At 39.3% G+C, this 5,181-nt stretch overlaps 1 long non-coding RNA gene across 1 annotated transcript; it reads right to left on the bottom strand.

Annotated features, from left to right (window-relative positions):
- Positions 1–2,710: 2,710 nt before the first annotated feature.
- On the bottom strand, positions 2,711–3,207 carry LOC117549635. Its single transcript, XR_004569510.1, has 3 exons — positions 3,103–3,207; positions 2,946–3,011; positions 2,711–2,745 (listed from the first exon to the last, which is right to left on the bottom strand). It is a non-coding gene; the product is annotated as an uncharacterized LOC117549635 (long non-coding RNA).
- Positions 3,208–5,181: the final 1,974 nt, after the last annotated feature.

Below are 5,181 nucleotides of genomic sequence, written 5' to 3'. Positions count from 1 at the left end.
CCTTGTCACGGGAACGCGCATTTCTAAATGACACGTTTACACCTTAAAACGATGTTTAAAACGAAAAGTAAACGTTCAGGGTTTTTATTAATGGTAATTTTCAGACTGTGAGTTGTTTAGTGGTAGCTCATAGTCTTGATTATTCTGGTTTCACTTTTCGCTCCGTATTTGAGGTGTCGAAATTCAATCGTCACTTCCTTTTCAGTTTTTTTTTATCTTTTTTTTTATCATTATTGTTACGTCCTGTCTGTATAAACGTGCTTTAAAATGTATTGTTTAATTTTACATAGTTGTCATCTAATAATCAAAATATATGTTTACAAATGTTACATAGTCTTTGTCAGCATATTATTATATATACGCTATGCGTACAAAATAAAAATGTCACATTCATGAAACTTGCTCCATTTATTGGTACCAGTCCTAGAACCATACCCTGAAAAATGCTTGAGGGTGGGATTCATAGAAACATCTTTTTTTTGGGGGGGGGGGGGGGCATTTTATGACAAGCCAAACAATAGTTGCATTGGTTGAAATGACAGTGGACAGTTAATGATGGTTCCTTCGGGGCATTATGTGCATCCAGGGCACAAGTACGGTTGATCCACTGGAGGCCACCGCTGACAGATGTCACAGCAAATCTGAGAAAACAATAAATACTTGTTATGTAAGGTATGCATTATGGGATTTGTTTATGATAATAGAATATCTAATGTATTTCCCACTAACATTCTAACCATTCCTTCAATTATCGAAATCTTTCAAAAACATAAATGTTGTGTTTTGAGAAAGAAATACATTTTCAACAAATGTATGGAAAAACAAGCAAAACATGAATCCTTTATCAGTTAATGCTGAAGATGCCAAATATAGTAGCAATTACCAACGCAAATGTTATGTTGATAAAGTCTGGAAACATATTTCTGCTAATTTTCTTTATTTGTAATGTGCAATAGGAAATTACCCAATGTTGTTCATCCTGCTCCTCCATCCCGCAGTAAAAGCAAAGCCTGCTTAGATCATCTGTTGAGACCAAAAGTAATCAATATCTTCAGATAAACCACATTGTAGATTTGGGGTCAAGGTGACCCATTCCAATTTTTGACTAAAAGGTCAATTATATAAGGACACATTTGTTGTGGTCTTTTATTATTTTGTCTGAAGAAAAGGCAAAACACACACATAGATTTTCTAAATGATTAAATCTGAGCACAGATGAGCCATCTGCTCCTTCTTTCACTCTCTGCTTACCCGCTGTAGAATGGAAACCTGCACAATGTCATTACAAAACATCCAAAAACTTATTTTGCACTGTACGCATCAATTTAAGTTTGGTTCCCATGGTTCTTTTGTTGTTCATCACATGTATTAGCTTTACAGCTTTGATTATAATAAGTTCAAGGTACAAATTAACTGAGGATATCAGTTAAAAGTAGTATCAATCAATCAATGTTTATTTATATAGCCCAATATCACAAATGTTACATTTGTCTCAGTGGACTTTACAGTTTGTACAAAATATCAGTATGACAATACGACACCCTCTGTCCTTAGACCCTCTGTCCTTAGACCCTCACATCGTACAAGGAAAAACTTCCGAAGAAAACCCACAGTTTAAAGGGAACATGGGAGAAACCTCAGGGAGAGCAACAGAGGAGGGATCCCTCTCCCAGGACGGACAGACGTGCAGTAGATGCCGTGTGTAAATTGAAAAGATAATACATTTGCAACATAGGTAGTCCAATACACACCAATGAGCACATTGAAAGGAGGAAGATGGGGAAATCTCACATCTTAAATAAACCGCAGAATTGAAAGGGTGTGTTAGAGTGTGACGTGTGTAGCCTATATGAAATTGCAGTTGAAGATGCCTGCCTGCGATGCTTCATATGTTATCTGTTTGGAATTGAGATACACAATATACTGTATGTAGTGACTATTTACCCTAATCTTAAGCCACTGTGTTGCTTTTAAAACCCTGATAATGTCCCTGGTCAACATTAACCCAACAGTACCAATGGTCCAAGCAGTGATACAATACAACAATTTGCATGGCACATTATTCATATACTAGGTTATTGATGCATACTTATGAGATACAATTAATAAAAGTATCTACATGAAGTCATTGACAATGTTGAGAAAAGGTAACAAACCAGATTCTCTGAGGAGAGAAGTAGCAATGTCCAGCCTCAGCTCGTGCACTGCCTTCTGGGAGGTTTCAAACTCAATTGCCTCCCCCAGTCAAATCTTCTCTGCAAACTGAAGAGAACTCTGATTAGTATCTGGACTGCATGGTCTATGATTTCACCCTCAAATGGAATACAGACGAATGACCCAACAGATTTAAAGAATGACATGTTGTATATGTGTAGTTTGACACAATTCAATACATCTTTGATCAAGATGTATAAAAGCAAGTCAAGATATTCAGTCTAATTGCTACTGAATTTGAGTTTGAGAGTAAGTAACTCACTTTTAAGGCCAGGACACCACAGGATGTGCTGTCTTGTTGGCAATTATGGGGGAGGGTGCTGCACCTTGACACCTTGCAGCCTTTCATCCTCATAAAGGCTCTACAGTATGTAGATAGTACATGTGTCAAGATGCAGCACATCATTGTCAAAAAACTCATACAACACCGGAACTAGTACACTGTATCAAATGTACCTTGTAGACTGTAGGCACACCCTCATTTCTCAGTGGATCCAAGAAGAGGGTTTTCTTCTCATGGGGGTACATTACCTTTTATTATTCACATGGAAACACAACATGCTTTAGGCAGGAACCAGACATTAGGCGGGTACGATGTATTGTTTAGATGTTATCAATAATAAGTGACAGCATGTATGTGTGGCCCGGTTATCTTGCAAATCACTAATTATATATGGTGTATACAGCACTATAGAAACAGATTGGAGCTTAAAATATGCTCCTATTCTCACCACCAACATCCAGTGATGGTTCTCGTTCACAATTCCCACGATGACTGTGTGTGCCATTGGATCAACCTGAGAGTAGTTGCAAAAGTATTACATTCCTGTTGAAAAATGCACATTTGCAACATTTACAAATGCAAAGTCATTCCAATCATGTACATACCCGGATTCTTCCAAATGTGTGTTTCCAGATGGCGGTCATAGCGTAGCTGTCAATAACAGCTGCTTGACCGTCATTGCGCTGGTTGAATGTTCTTACAATGAGTGTAAGGTAGGCATTGATCACCTTTGAGAAAAATGATCACAATGCAGTGGCGAACCGTGTCTATCACAACTGGAACTTCTGTAGACACACAAATATAAAAATATAAATTATAATGTGACAAAGCAATACCTCACTCTCCAGCTCCTTGTTTGGACCAGTGTTTGTGATGTCCCAAAAAAAAAGTTTGTATGGCCCTATTTTTGAAAGGAGGACGTGTACATCCTTCCCAGCCTCACCTTTGTATGGTGCCGTTCATCCTCTCTACCAGCCCATTGGTTTGAGGGTGATAGGGCGAACAGAGACTTCTCTGAATCCCCATCTTGGCGCATACATGCTTGTTGACCTGTAAATATAAAGAACATTGTATAACGTTTTATATATGAAAACACATCTACAATATTTTTGCAAAAAATATTTAAACCATTTTCAAAATTATTGACAAACTCTCTTCCTTGGTCAGTCAGGATTCTTTTTGGCACCTCAAACTGATGGAAAAACTTCACAATGCATTCTGTCACCTCAGTTGCTGTTTTGGTTTTCAGAGATATGCTTGCGGCCATTTGGTGAGGTAGTCTACCATAACGCAAATGTATACTTTCCCACTATTGGTAGTTTTTAACCTGCCAATCTAGTCCATGCCAATGAGCTCAAATGGATGTTCAACCTTGAAAAAAAGGAGAAATAATAATTATACATTTTATTCTGGATATAATGTTTGTGAGCATGTTGTGTAGGGAAAATAATTCTGCTCAAATCAATCAGAGCTTTCTTCCTTTCTACATTATCTGCTGAGATGGATGTGATATATGTGAGGTAAATGTGTTTTGTGATACAACAACAGACATTGATTTTGAGAAAGTGGTAAAAACTATTGCCTTTATTGGGGTATATTCCACCTCCTGTTTTATAGGATGAGCAGCTGCCTGGCACACTGCACATTCTGACACCTGTTCAAAACACATACACAGGTATATCTGAATACCTTTTTCTGTCAGTTCACACAGGACCAGACCAAATAGAACAGGTTCTTACATTTCTGTAATTTGAGGAAATAATACATAAATGTAGGCCCCGGCCAAACGAGGACGATAACGGTCGTTTCCGTTACCGTTCTGTGTCATATAGACCATTCGGCCACACGAGGACGACCGAATACGGCACTAAACAACTACGGTAACGATAACGGGTCCCGAGGTGGATAGAACGGCATACGCAACGCTCTGGGGGGTCCAACGGCTCTGTGTGTACGCCCTATACGATCATTTTCTGATAATGATGAGGCAATAGCCCCACCTCTCCCCACCTCTGCTGCTCACCCCCACGTCAAAGTAAACTGCACACTGAATTCAGATTATTTATCTTTCTCTCGATATGGACATAAACGCGAGTGAAGTCTAATCTGACAGGACGGAGACACGCAGCTCTGCTCACCTGCAGCTCCTCCCGCTGTGATGCGGCGGTGAACGGAGCAAAAGACACACTTCAAGTCAGATCATCACCCTTAGCTATTTTAATTACCTCTCAAACTAAACTAGTTATAAATATGTTTATTTTTACTGTCGGCCGGGTCACTCATTACTGGATCAGCTGCTGCATGAGACAGACACTGGCGCTGTCCGAAGAGAGGGAGGAAAAAGAGAGGCTCCGTGTATTTTATTATTATAATATATAGATTCGTTATTCATTTGTTTTAAAGCTCAATAAATAACAAAGAAGACCTTTGACCGGCACTTTTATAATTTTGTCCGGAAGATTTAAACTTTAATACACGTTGACTGGCGAAAAACTCTGCCCGGTTCCCTCGGCCCCCACCGCGGAGAATAAACAGAAGGGCAACCATGACAACCATGCTTCTTCGCTGCTTTTGTGGAGGATGTTACAGCGCCACGTACAGGCTCCTGCATATGTACTGCAGCTTCTCCAGCGGTTGGAGCAAAACAGAGCAGTCTCGTGTGGACAGACACTATCCGGTGAATA

This window comes from Gymnodraco acuticeps, unplaced genomic scaffold (assembly GCF_902827175.1).
Source record: "Gymnodraco acuticeps unplaced genomic scaffold, fGymAcu1.1, whole genome shotgun sequence".
Lineage (NCBI taxonomy): Eukaryota > Metazoa > Chordata > Actinopteri > Perciformes > Bathydraconidae > Gymnodraco > Gymnodraco acuticeps.
The sequence above is the reverse complement of the archived record's forward strand: the minus strand, read 5'-3'. Positions and strand labels throughout refer to the sequence as shown.